The sequence below is a fragment of the Ranitomeya variabilis genome, chromosome 3 (genome assembly GCF_051348905.1).
Source record: "Ranitomeya variabilis isolate aRanVar5 chromosome 3, aRanVar5.hap1, whole genome shotgun sequence".
Classification (NCBI taxonomy): domain Eukaryota; kingdom Metazoa; phylum Chordata; class Amphibia; order Anura; family Dendrobatidae; genus Ranitomeya; species Ranitomeya variabilis.
This window is the reverse complement of record NC_135234.1, coordinates 437836469-437851048: the sequence shown is the minus strand read 5'-3', so window position 1 is coordinate 437851048 and position 14580 is coordinate 437836469. Positions and strand designations below refer to the sequence as shown.

At 41.6% G+C, this 14580-nt stretch overlaps 1 protein-coding gene and 1 pseudogene across 6 annotated transcripts in view; both read left to right on the top strand.

Annotated features, from left to right (window-relative positions):
• Positions 1-14580, top strand: part of AUTS2 (activator of transcription and developmental regulator AUTS2) — a 1864151-nt gene that overhangs the window by 1583537 nt on the left and 266034 nt on the right. The gene's annotated exons all lie outside the window — the stretch shown is intronic.
• LOC143818292 (small ribosomal subunit protein uS17 pseudogene) lies at positions 5572-6154 on the top strand (annotated as a pseudogene).

Genomic DNA, 14580 nt, shown 5'->3' with positions numbered 1-14580 from the left:
ATGAAATCCTATGCAGTGACAGACAGCAGTACACACTGGTGATCAGCAGAGTACAGGATGCTAACTGCAGCTTGTATTTAGCACTATGCCTCACGTGTAGATTTAATCTTAATAATAAAAATATTACAAAACCATATATTATTCAATAACCATGAAAAATGGTAGGTGTTCTAAATAAATTGTGCTCACCTACAGTAGCCATCGTTCCCCAAGGCTGCCATATCATAATAAAATGTGAGGATCTTTTATGTGATGTTTTTAATTGAAAAAGAAGAATAAATCACAGCCAGATACTTGTCTTAAGAACAAAGAATTAGGCATGTTGACATTTAACATGCCCGATCCAGTTTTCCCTCAACATAAGCTGAACGAACATTGGCCGAATAGTTCATACACATTGAGTGGTTGGCATTGGTCTTGCCAAAATGGACACAAGCCTAATGTGTATGGCTGTCTTAGGGCTCATACTCATTTGCGAGAAAAACGGACAAGGGCAATCCGATAAAAAATCGGATTGCACTCTGACCAATGTTATTCAATGGGTTACATATATCTCATGTGCGATTTTTTTCTCAGCTGAAATCGGACTGAGAAAAAAATTGCAGCATGCTGCGATGTGCTGCGTACCTCGCATGAGACTCGCCAATGCAAGTCAATGGGTGCGAGAAAAAAACGCACGGAATACACACCATCCGTATACCGTCCGTTTTTTACAGATACCTTACCATTCTGTGGCATAGAACACTGTAAATGGTCCTGTAAATTATTGTAGAAAAATAGTAGCAGAGAAAAACAAATGTATTGCATACGCATGACACACGGATGTCATACGGATCCTATGTGAGAAAAATCGCATTGTACTCGCATGACACTCGCATGTCCCTCGTCCATTTTTTTCGGTCCAGATTATGGACCTTTTTTTTTCTTGCAAATGGGTATGAGCCCTTAAAGAGAATCTCTCAATAGGATCAACCCTCTAAGGCCATTTTTATGGGTATGTAGATCATAGAAATTTGAATAAAATGATACCTTGATAGCTATGATTCTATTTATTGTACCAGAGAAATCAACATTCTCTTCATATGTAAATTAGCTGTTCCAAGCTGTGAGCTGGACAGTGATCTCCATGAGAATCTGTCTTCAGAGCTTATTTTAAATGAAAGGAGGTTTTGCCAGTGTGAGACATGTATTGACTGACAGTCTGCTCTCCTTGACTCAAACTGGGAACAACCTCTTATATTAAATGTAAGCTCTATAGGCAGATTCTTGGGGAGATCTGTGTCCAGTCCATAGACCTTAACAGCTCATTTACACTATGTTCCAAATTATTATGCAAATGACATTTTTATCGGATTTTCCTAAAGGGTCGGTGCAAATGACAGTCAGTCTAATAAAAGTCATCACCCGTTAGAGTATACATCGAATTTTATTGAAGAAACCTCCCAATGATAACAGTATAATCTCCAAAATGAATAAAAACTCAAAATGCACTGTTCCAAATTATTATGCACAGTAGAATTTCTAAACATTTGATATGTTTTAAAGAACTGAAAATGCTCATTTGTGGAATTTGCAGCATTAGGAGGTCACATTCACTGAACAAAAAAGCCATTTAACTCCAAAACCTCCTAACAGGCCAAGTTACATGTTAACATAGGAACCCTTCTTTGATATCACCTTCACAATTCTTGCATCCATTGAACTTGTGAGTTTTTGGAGAGTTTCTGCTTGTATTTCTTTGCATGAAGTCAGAATAGCCTCCCAGAGCTGCTGTTTTGATGTGAACGGCCTCCCACCCTCATAGATCTTTTGTTTGATGATACTCCAAAGGTTCTCTATAGGGTTGAGGTCAGGGGAAGATGGTGGCCACACCATGAGTTTATCTCCATTTATGCCCATAGCAGCCAATTACTCAGAGGTATTCATTGTCATGCATGAAGATGATTTTGCTCCTGAAGGCACGTTTCTGCTTTTTAGACCATGGAAGAAAGTTGTCAGTCAGAAACTCTATTTACTTTGCTGAGGTCATTTTCACACCTTTAGGAACCTTAAAGGGCCCTACCAGCTGGTTCCCCATGATTCCAGCCCAAAACATGACTCCTCCACCTCCTTGCTGACGTCGCAGCCTTGTTGGGACATGGTGGCCATCCACCAACCATCCACTACTCCATCCGTCTGGACCGTCCAGGGTTGCTCGACACTCATCAGTAAACAAGACTGTTTGAAAATTAGTTTTCATGTATGTCTGGGCCCACTGCAACCGTTTCTGCTTGTGAACACTGTTTAGGAGTGGCCAAATAGTAGGTTAATGCACCACAGCAAGCCTTTGAAGGATCCTACACCTTGAGGTTCGAGGGACTCCAGACGCACCAGCAGCTTCAAATAACTGTTTGCTGCTTTGTAATGGTATTTTGGCAGCTGCTCTCTTAATCCAATGAATTTGTCTGGCAGAAACTTCCTCATTATGCCTTTATTTGCATGAACTCTGTCTGTGCTCTGTTTCAGTCACAAATCTCATCAGAGTATGATGATCACTCTTAAGTTTTCGTGAAATATCTAATTTTTTCATACCTTGTCCAAGGCATTGCACTATTTAACGCTTTTCAGCAGCAGAGAGATCCTTTTTATTTCTCATATTGCTTGAAACCTGTGACCTGCTTAATAATGTGGAACATCATTTTTAAGTAGTTTTCCTTTAATTAGAATCACCTGGAAAACTAATTATCACATGTGTTTAAGATTGATTTCAGTGATTCATTGAGCCCTGAGGCACAATACCATCCACGAGTTTATTAGAAAAACAAAACAAGTAAACCTTTGTGACACTTAAATCCAATTTGCATAATAATTTGGAACACAGTGTACATATTAAGAAAAACATAGATTTTTCTGAAATTAGACATCAGATTACATATATTAAGGTCTCATATTATTCAGCTTCCTATGACCTGCATTACCATATAGACCTCTTAGGGGGGGGGCTGATCCTACTGACAGATGCTCTTTAAGACTACCGAATCCCTAGTACTACTGCTAGAGGAAATCTGAAAAGTCAAAGTGTCTCTTTTCAGGATTGTGGTAGCCAATAAAGCTGTCACATCTACAGCTGTCAAATCTGACAGTACTAGGGGATTATGCAACCACATAATTATATAATAACTTGAGCCATCATACATGCTCTGACAACTAACATCCGGCCAAAAGTGGGGAGAAATTGCTAGTTTTTGATAGCCTAAAAAACTGGATAAATATAAACCATGCTATTACCTTTTCCCATTAGAAGGTGAAGAACTAGAACCTTTTTTTTTGCTTTCATTTAAATACATATATCCAGCTTTAAGTTAATCTTTTTTCCAATTCAATTGATGAAATTGTCTTACAGGTTGATATTCAGCTTTATTTCATAGTTACATACACTGTATACCAGTGGAATGAAGTTAAATATCATCTGAATAGGATGGCTTTATTAATGCCACTTTTTTATTATTTTGACCTTTTCTTGTAATTAGATTAAATTTGAGTATAATGTAGGTGCCATATAAATTCATTGAAATCAGAAGCCACTGTGTAAAACTTGTCCTTTTGACTTTTGTTAAGTGCAAATACCCTTTCTCTCAAGTAATAAATATCTTGTGCAGGATGATATCTAGATGCTGTATATTTAATGGGGGTTTAACCCGGATAAAAAACTAAAATGTCTCTTTTTAATATGTGCACAAGTCTCTGCTCTGAATGCATGTTAGTACTGTGGTGGGATAATTGAGTAGGATTGAGCGGGGGATACTCATCTAGACTCATATTTTTTCTGCAATACATAACATTTCAAGAAATACTTCCAACTTAAAACATCATGACATTTTTATCACTACAATAGATGCCCTGCTTAAATTCCCACTGCAAATAGCAATGTTGTCTTAATGGGATTTTCTCATATCAAAAAGTTTGAAACTTTGTTATACCATGCCTGAGGAAGGGACCTAAGAAGTCCCAAAAACTTGCTTTGTAACATAATTTATTTTATTTTTATTAGCCATTAAAAGGAATTATAACTACAAGATTATCTTTTTTTCCACACTGAGAGCATTGTTGTTTCCCACCTGGCTTCATTGCTCATTCCTAGAGAGGCAGGGACTTGCAGTAACAACCCCTTAGCAGATCATGTTGCTCAACCCCATAGGATGGAGATATCATGGTTCAAGGGAAGATTAGTCTCGGGAAAGCATCGCCTTCTCGAATAGTCGCCCCCTAATTAGTATATTGTAAGCCCAGTTTTAAGATAGATTTTTTTTTAGATTAAACAATCAATAAACCACAAACAATGGCTTTTTAGAAAGTATTAACAGGGTGAAATAAAGTCATGGTGGCAGTTGTAGATGGCTAAAGAAGCTGACAGGTTCCCTTTAAATCATTTTCATTGTTTGCATTGTAAAGAAAATAGCTGTCTATCTTTTTGGCTCATCTTACCGTAACACCAGCTATTTACAAGAATACATACCATGATGCTTCTCATTAATGACTGCTGGCTTTCAGTAAAACTGATTAGAATCGAATGGATTAATCACTATATTTTACTAAATGACATCCATTAGATTGTTCCTTTATAGAATTAGGAATAAATCAACTCCTAGGTGTATCATCTCAAAAGTATAGCTTGTGTCATTACATACAAACTCAGCTAAGGAATGCATAATACACTTTTGGGTGGAGTGCTACATTCATAATTTACATCTTATCAATTCTTTGCTATTGACATTGTCAAGAGCTCCATTTGTAGAATGACTTCAAACAGCAATAACAGTCAAGAAGAACTTTTCTGGTAAAGTTGTTCTTCGTGTCCTTTTACCATATAAACTATGAGCATCATCTTGGTTCGCCTTTTAGTTTATTATAAGCCTTAAGAGTATATTTATTATGATGATAACCTTTCTAATGAGTAATTAGTCTTAAATGGTTCTTCATTGGAAAAAAGTTTTAAAGTAAGGGCCCTTCTTTTCCTTTCCAATTTTTTTATAGTTATAAAGTTGGAGATCATAGATGCACCTATTCATGTTTTACTAAATTTGCATGAAACAAATTTCCACATTAAAGGACTTAAATATTGATGACCTACCCTAAGAATAGGTAATCAATATCAAATCACTGGAGGTCCAACACCCCGCCCAACCCAAGAATTAGCTGTTATTAGGTCCAACAGCCATCAATTGAGTACCTGAAAGAACAACTGATTTACATTTAAAACTTCTGGAATTGTTTCTTGGTTCCAGACGCTTTTGCTACTTTAAGAACGTTGGAACGAACAGTTTTGCTGAGAAGACGACACTCTCCAATGGTGATGACATCTCCGATTTGGACATCCCTAAAGCAGAGGGACAGATGGACTGACATGTTCTTGTGGCATTTCTCAAAACAGTTGTACTTGCGGATGTATTGCAGATAGTCCCGGCGGATGACAATTGTGTGTTGCACACTCTCCAACGGCCATCCAACAGCCATCAGTTCAGTACCTGAAAGAACATCTGATTTACATTTAAAACTTCTGGAATTGGAAAAGCTCTTTTTCACCCTGCAGGCCAAGATGGCGAATATCCAGACTGAGAGGGCTTATCAGAAGGAGCCGACTATTTTCCAGAACAAGAAGCATGTGCTTCTTGGGGAGACCGGCAAAGAGAAGCTACCCCGCTATTAGAAGAATGTTGGTCTGGGATTCAAGAGGCAATTGAGGGAACATACATTGACAAGAAATGTCCCTTCACTGGCAATGTCTCTATTTGTGGTTGCATTCTGTCTGGAGTTGTCGCCAAGCTGAAGATGCAGCACACAGTAGTCATCCGCCGGGACTATTTCCTCTACATTCGCAAGTACAACCATTTTGAGAAATGCCACAAGAACATGTCTGTGCATCTGTCCCCCCGCTTTAGGGAAGTCCTAATTGGAGATATCATCACCATTGGAGAGTGCCGTCCTCTCAGCAAAACTGTTTGTTTCAACATTCTGAAAGTAACAAAAGCAGCTGGAACCAAGAAACAATTTCAGAAGTTTTAAATGTAAATCAAATGTTCTTTTAGACATCAGTTCAGTGTATGTAGCTGGAACACCAAAACTGAATACACTATTTAACTATCATTCTCAAGTACTACATCTCAGCTCTCATTCATTTGAAAATAAAACTGAGCTGCAGTACCTGAGAATGACCACTACACAGTGTATGGAGCATAAACGCCACATCTCTGTACACTATGTAGTGGCCATTATAGGTATTGCAGCTCAGCTCCTAAATCCTCAATATCTGAGTCCTAGACAATCACTTTAATTTTGGAATTGTTTCTTTTTGTAAATTAATAGTGTTCTAGTGTACTCATTAACAGGGATGTCTCAGCTAGATAATCTCTGTCCATACATCCTTTGAAATATCTTTCCCAACCCCCTATGCACATAATTGTTCTGTCTCCTGGGCAGAAGGCAAAAGCCAGACACTGATTCCATTGATTTATCTTCGGGGATAGCAAAATTATAGGGCATTACATTCAAATTGCCCAATTCCTCTCTATCAGTGAAGAAACAGGGGAACTCCATATTAGACGGTCTACTGTTCACACTAAAAGTAACGAGGTTGGCCAACTTTGATCAAATCTGAATGGAAGCCTTTGGAAGTCTCCTAACTTTTTTACTAATGCTGCCGATTAGTACTGCAGATTACTATTGTCTCTCAGTGATAATGTTTGGGACTTATTTGATTTTTCTTTGTTGTTTCTTTCAGATTACTACATACATTATATTGACTTTAATCATTCCACATTGGCAATAATTTTCTGTGTTGATCTACAGTTCTGAAAAGAACACAAGCTTAAATACTATTGAGCATCGTTCGCGTATAAAATAATAACATATTCATGTTCATTGCATATTAGGTATGGTTGGCTTGCGGCATAGTTAGGAATTTTCCAGGCAGAATAATCGTAGTGCACTTCACTATAAAAAGCCCTAATTACGGTGTCATATTGATCTTAAACGGGTTAACCATATAATTTTTCAGTCAACCAATCCTGGTCACACTGATCTCTCTATGTGACTCTTCAGTCCTTGCAGTAGGTTATTGTAGCTATAGCCTTTGACAGAGTTCTGGGGTCCGGCTTCTCTGTGCTCTCCTGCCAACTGTAAATGACTATAATTTGCAATGCTATGATAGTACATTATACTGCTACACATTATAGTCATTTAAAGGAAGCAAGAGATTTTGAAGAAGCTGTAGCTATAACAACCAAAAGCGTAGACTTGGCAATAGTTACAGTGAAGGCAGCAATGGTTGGAAATGCTCAACCTCGGTTTTTATACGTATCAGTATTGAATATTATCTATTTTCTGCTTGATAATGCCACCTATTGGAGCTATCTTCTAGTGATTAGTGAAACTGATGAAAATCGAATTCAGTGATTGTCCAGGAAATTTTATTTGCATCACATTTATTTGATGGGAATGAAATGTGTCTTTTACCCTTCGCCATGACAGCACCCACTGGAGAGATAGGGATCCGCCCCAAGGAACAGGAAACCTACAGAGACATAAAAGGGGGCGGTCCCCCTCTCCTCCTCAGTTTAGGTTTCCTGTTCCCAGGGGACAGGATCTCTGGATTCTTCGAACTACAGGCATACCTGGGCTAGATGCATCCGCCTGTGCGGTGTCCGCGAGAACGGCAGGGGATGCAGTCCAGAAGCAGCGTCGGGGGAGACTCCGCTAGACGGCTCCCCCCTCGTCTGGCCGGCATATGGAACGCATGGTCCGGGAGGCTGCTCGGTTCCACAAGGCATTGCGGCAGATGTGCGGCCCTAAAAGGAGCTCCAAACGCGGACCGCCAGGTATGAGGTCCGAGTTCTGAGGCACAGCTGCAGCGGCAGCCGGCACACCACTCCATAGCTCAGGCCGGACAAGATGGCGGCCGCGCGTGCGTGGTAGCGGTGGGGAAAACATCCCCATACTGCCCCGGGGCCGGTGAGCACTTCCGGGTCACCCAGACAGCGGTGAGGGAAAGCGCGGTTTCGCGCATGCGCAGTACACCGCTGTGGGGAAAGAAAGAAAAAAAAAAAAGAGACCGGATCTTGGCCTATAAAAAGGGGGAAGTTGCAAACGCACAGGCGATGCAACATGTCGTCTCCAGGCAAAACAGTGGACCCAGCAGGTGAGCCAGCCAGCAGAAGGTCCTCAGATGCCAGCCACAGGAGCGAGACCAAGGATTCAAGATCCAGAAAGTCGCAACCTCCTATTTCGGTACCATACAGCTTCACTGGGTGAGTGTAATTCCCCTCTGCCTATAAAGCTGACACTTTTTTCCACAAATGTCTTCTTCTCCCAGGCCAAAAGGAGACAGAAATCTAAACACAAACAGTGTGCGTTATGTGACGAGCCTCTCCCAGATTCCCACCCCAAAAAGCTCTGCAATCAATGTATGGCGGAAACAATGCAGAGTCCATCTATGTCAGTCACAGATATACGGGCCATAATTAGAGAGGAACTACAGGCCATCTCACAAGCCAGTACCCCCCCTAAAAAATCCGGGAAAGGAAAGGCTATATCCAGCTCTGAGTCCGAGGAGGAAGGCGTTATCCACTCAGACTCCTCGCAGGCATCATCCTCTTCCTCGACACAATCCGACATTGAGGGTCGAGCTTGTTTTCCCCTTGATGGGGTGGACAACCTAGTAAAATCCATCAGGAATACTATAGGTTGTGAGGATGCAAAAGACGACCAAACTGCACAAGACATTATGTTTGCAGGGTTGGCAGAGAGGAAGAGAAGAGCATTCCCAGTAATGCCGGCGGTTAAGGCACTGATAAAGAGGGAGTGGGAGAAACAGGACCAGAGAGGTTTCCTCCCGTCAGCCTCCAAAAGGAAGTACCCCTTTAATGATGAGGAGTTAATTTCATGGACTAAAATCCCTAAGGTGGACGCTGCAGTCGCCTCCACCTCAAAACAGTCAGCTCTACCAGTCGAGGATGCGGGCCTACTTTCTGATCCTCTAGATCGGAAGGCAGAATCGTCACTGAAACGATCATGGGAGGCTTCCATGGGCATATTTAAGCCATCAATTGCCAGCACGTGCACAGCTAGATCCATGCTTGTTTGGATTGATCAGCTGGATCAACAGATCGAACAGGGGGTCTCCAGACAAAAATTGCGGGATGCGATACCACTAATTAGAGGTGCAGCAGCATTCATGGCCAATGCTTCAGCTGACTCTCTTCGCCTTGCAGCAAGATCAGCCGGTCTAATTAATAATGCCAGACGTGCGTTATGGATGAAGAGCTGGAAGGGGGATACGCAGTCAAAGGCTAAGATCTGCGCTATTCCGTGTGAGGGTGAGTTTTTGTTTGGGAAAGCATTAGACGAGATCCTCAAAAAAGCAAAAGAGAGGAAAAAAGCCTTCCCTGACCCCTCAATTCCTTTCTATAGGAAGACCTTTAGGAAGAGGCCGTTCGGGAAAAGAACACAAAATGAAAGATCGTCACGATGGGCCACAAGAGAGGGAAAACAGGGTGGCACTATGTTCAAAGGCCCCCCCTTCCGTAGAGACAACAAATTCTAAAACACCAGACACCCCAGTAGGGGGCAGGTTAAAATTTTTCTTTCCCCAATGGCGAAAAATCACGTCAAGTTCCTGGGTGCTAAATATTATTAAGGAAGGAATGAAAATAGAATTCCTCCAAATTCCCCATGATTCCTTTATTTTAACAGCCCTTTCCTCACCAGTGCAACAGAAGGCCCTTGAACTGGAAATTAGAAGTCTTATAGTTAAAAATGTTTTAGTTAGGGTGCCAAAGGGACAAGAGGGTAAAGGGTTCTACTCTCCGTTATTTTTAATCCCTAAACCCGATGGTTCATTTCGAACAATTATAAATCTTAAAAAACTCAATACGTTTATTAAAAATTATACGTTTAAAATGGAGTCTATTAGATCGGCCATTAAGCTCCTTTTTCCAAATTGTAGAATGGGCGGCATTGATTTAAAAGATGCCTACTACCATCTCCCTATCCATAGTAGGTATCAAAAATACTTAAGAGTGGCAGTAACTCTTGAGGGGGAGATTCATCATTTCCAGTATACAGCCATGCCCTTCGGTCTCTCCACGGCACCCAGGATCTTCACGAAGGTAATGTTAGAAGTAATGGCCTACCTTCGCCAGAGAGACACATTAATCATTCCCTACTTAGATGATTTTTTAGTTGTAGGAAATTCATCCCTTCAGTGTGCGGAACGATTAGCTGACACTGTCTCGTCCTTAGAAAGCCTGGGCTGGATCGTCAACTATAAAAAATCCAGACTCATCCCACTTTCTCTTCAGACATTTTTGGGATTTAATCTAGATTCCATAAAGCAAAAATGTCTACTTCCCCAAGAAAAAATATCTCTTATAGAGGGTAAAGTTGTGGCGGCCATTCACAAACCTCAAATGTCCCTGAGAGCAGGAATGTCCTTGCTAGGATCCCTCTCCTCCTGTACTCCAGCCGTTCAGTGGGCACAACTTCATACCCGAACATTACAACATCAGATACTTCGGGAACTGAGAAAATTTCTGGGGCACCTTGAATCGAAAATAACTTTATCCGAGAAAGTCTTATCCTCCTTAGAATGGTGGCTAAATAAAGACAACCTAGCGGGGGGTGTCCCTTGGGTAATATCTCCATCCCACACGATAACTATGGACGCTAGTCCCCACGGGTGGGGCGCACACATGGGAGATAGATTCTGCCAGGGAACCTGGGATAAGAATGAGGATTTATATTCATCAAACCTAAAAGAATTGAATGCGGTAAACTATGCACTGCGTCAATTTCTCCCACAGCTACGAGGAAGCCACGTCAGAATCTGTTCAGACAACACTACGACAGTGGCGTATTTAAACAAACAAGGCGGCACAAGATCAGACGCTCTAATGTCTTCCGCAAACAGTACCTTAATCCTGGCCGAAAAGCATCTGTTGTCCCTCTCGGCAGTCCACATCAAAGGAGAGGACAATCAACAAGTGGACTTCCTAAGTCGACACACTCTTCATCAAGGAGAATGGTGTCTCAATCCTCACATTTTCCACAAGATAACATTGTTATGGGGCAAGCCCCAAATAGACCTGTTCGCTACAAAACAAAACAAACAAGTCCAGAAATTCGCATCTCGGTCCCGTGCAGATCACCCGGACATTCTAGATGCTCTTCAAACACCCTGGCAATTCAAGCTAGCGTACGCTTTCCCTCCGATAATTCTGCTTCCACAAGTAATACGGAAGATCAGGGAAGAGCAGGCCAGGATAATACTGATAGCGCCATTCTGGCCCAAGAGACCATGGTTCTCATGCCTACGGTCGATGTCGGTGACGGATCCTTGGGTCCTTCCCTCAATCCCAAATCTTCTCTCTCAGGGACCTTTCTTCCACCCTCAGGTGGACAGCCTCCACCTGACGGCCTGGAATTTGAAAGGCAGATACTAAATTCCAGGGGGTTTTCAAAAGGCCTAATTGATACACTCCTGCTTAGCAGGAAACCATCTACAACAAAAATTTACACCAAAGTATGGAAGAAGTTTCTTCAGTTCCATACTAGTTCAAACCCCTCTGAAGTCCCAATAAAATCTATACTAGAATTTCTACAGAAAGGGAAAGAGTTAGGTCTGTCAGTTAACACACTAAAGGTCCAGGTGTCCGCTCTGGGTGCCCTCTATGGCCATAATATTGCTGGTAATAAATGGGTATCCCGCTTCATCACGGCCTGTGAACGAGTTACTCCTGTCCACATACCTAGGGTAGCTCCTTGGGATCTAAATCTAGTCTTAGACTCTCTAACAGAATCTCCGTTTGAGCCTATAGACACAGCATCTTTGAAACACTTGTCGTTAAAAACAGCCTTCTTAGTAGCCTTAACATCGGCTAGAAGAGTCAGCGACATTCAGGCCTTGTCGATAGATCAACCTTACCTTCTCACATTTCATGACAGACTAATCTTAAAACCGGACCCCTTATACCTTCCTAAGGTAGCAGGGAAGTTCCACAGGTCACAAGAGATACATCTTCCTACTTTCTTTAAAGACCCCTCTACTCCTGAAGAACAAAAATTCCATACTCTAGACGTCAGGAGAGTAGTTTTGCAATATATTGAGAAAACTAGTAGTTGGAGGCAGAGTAGGGCTCTGTTCATATCCTTCCAGGGCAAAAAGAAAGGATATGGAGTCACAAGAGCAACATTATCCAGGTGGATAAGAGACGCTATCCGGTTGGCCTATTCCATGAAAAATGAAGAACCTCCGGAGGGTATCAAAGCACATTCCACCAGAGCCATGGCTTCTTCCTGGGCCGAAAAAGGGAACGTGCCAATCGAGGATATATGTAAGGCTGCAACTTGGTTGGCTCCTTCCACTTTCTATAATCACTACAGGCTTGACCTGTCTTCCGACTCTGACCTACACTTTGGCAGGACTATCCTCAGCACGGTGGTCCCCCCCTAGGTGTTGGTCTCTGGAAATCTCTCCAGTGGGTGCTGTCATGGCGAAGGGTAAATAGCCGGATTACTTACGGTAATGCTCTTTTAATGAGTCCATGACAGCACCCAGTCACATCCCTCCCTAATAAAAGCCAATGTAATTACTTCTATGAAGTTTATATTCTGATGATACATTGCGATGGTTGACTAACACTGGCGGTCCTCCGGGTACTCTGAAATTAAACTGAGGAGGAGAGGGGGACCGCCCCCTTTTATGTCTCTGTAGGTTTCCTGTTCCTTGGGGCAGATCCCTATCTCTCCAGTGGGTGCTGTCATGGACTCATTAAAAGAGCATTACCGTAAGTAATCCGGCTATTTTATGCTCTGGGGTCTCTCCACAAAGACTAATAAACATATAGTGAACCACAGTCCAGTCCTCAGGGCAACTCTTTCCAACCTCTTTATATCTTCATCACCTGTAATGTCCTCTTTCTCCAGCTTTACTCTGCATTGGAGTTCCTGATTAGGCCTCTAACCAGAGATGTCAAACTGCATTCCTCGAGGGCCGCAAACAGGTCATGTTTTCAAGATTTCCTTAGCATTCCACTAGGTGCTGGAATCATTCTGCGCAGGTGATTAAATTTTCACCTGTGCAATACAAGGAAATCCTGAAAACATGACCTGTTTGCGGCCCTCGAGGAATGCAGTTTGACACCTCTGCCTCTTACATCATGACGCACGTGTTACCTGATGTGCTAACTAGCCCTCCAGCAAGATATGTTGTGACATTGTGCAATCATAATATATATTATGATGTCAGAGGCCTACTAGGCCAAAGTTCATGGCACTGAGTGAATATGGAGGAATAGGATGTTACACATGGTGGCGCAGTAAAGAGGAAGCTGAGAAGAGGAATATACTGCTGGCTGCGGTGGCTAGAAAGGTGAGCGATGAGGTGACTATTATTTTTTTTCACTCTTTTCCTCTATGAATCAACAAAATCAAACCTGGTCAGGCACATTTTGCTGAATTTACAGAAGGCACAAAACATTCAGATTCAGAAAAATGCATTTTTTTGTATGATTCAAGGCAAATTCAATTTACGTCCAACTAGTTCTTTCATCTATAGTATCCATTCTTTGCTTCAATATTCTGCTCTTTTATTAGTCATGCAGTAAATACTATCCAAGTGGAATTCCCATCTGCAGAAAGCTGTTTCAGGGTACTTGACCCAGATTAGTGCATCCAACACATGAATTGACAGAATTAGGTGAACTTGATGCAGATTTGGGGGGTTCTGGATCTCGTCAAGGAGGCAAGTTGTGTATATAATTTTATTGCTTTTGGCCAACAGTAAAAAACACACACAGAAGGTCAACTTCAAAAGTAAGGAAACTATTTGAGATAGTTTTCTTCCTTTTGGCAGAGTGCATATGTGCATTTATTCCCCAGTGCCAATAAGACTGCAATAAGACTTTATGCACAACTAGTCTTTTTAATAAGACTCAGGAACCCCCAATAATGGTTATTAAAATTGCACAAAAGGTTAGTATCATAGAAATACTTATGGCTATATGCTCAATTTCATTTGCTAAGATCTGCAAATTTGGTTACAGAAATATTCTGTAGTGCGATACAATATTTTTCTCTTATGGCTCAGGCATTATGTCCCGTATGACAGTGCATGTATGAATAGCATTTATTAATGATTTCCCATGACTCACTTCATGTGGACTGAGAGCAGTGAAACTTGGCACAGTTATTAGTCCTTCTCTACATAGGTGCCACCTAGGGACACACACTTCTCCCATCTCTTTAAGCAACTGTAAACACCTTGCTTGTAGAAGTCAACAGGTTGTTCCGAAAGCCAAGTTGTGACTTCGGAAATCAGAATCTTATTATCTGGTAAAAGCTTACCCTTCAAAAATAACTTCATTGATGGAAAAAGGTGTAAGTCCGATGGTATGCCACAGTAATCATGGTATCCTTTGCTAGGAAATCCATCAATACTACTCTGTCCTGGTTCCAAAATACTGTGAGCATAACCTCACCTGCCGAGGGTTGGGCACGTGTCTTTTTTTGAGGCAGTGAGTCATGATGCTTCCATTGCATTGACTGGAC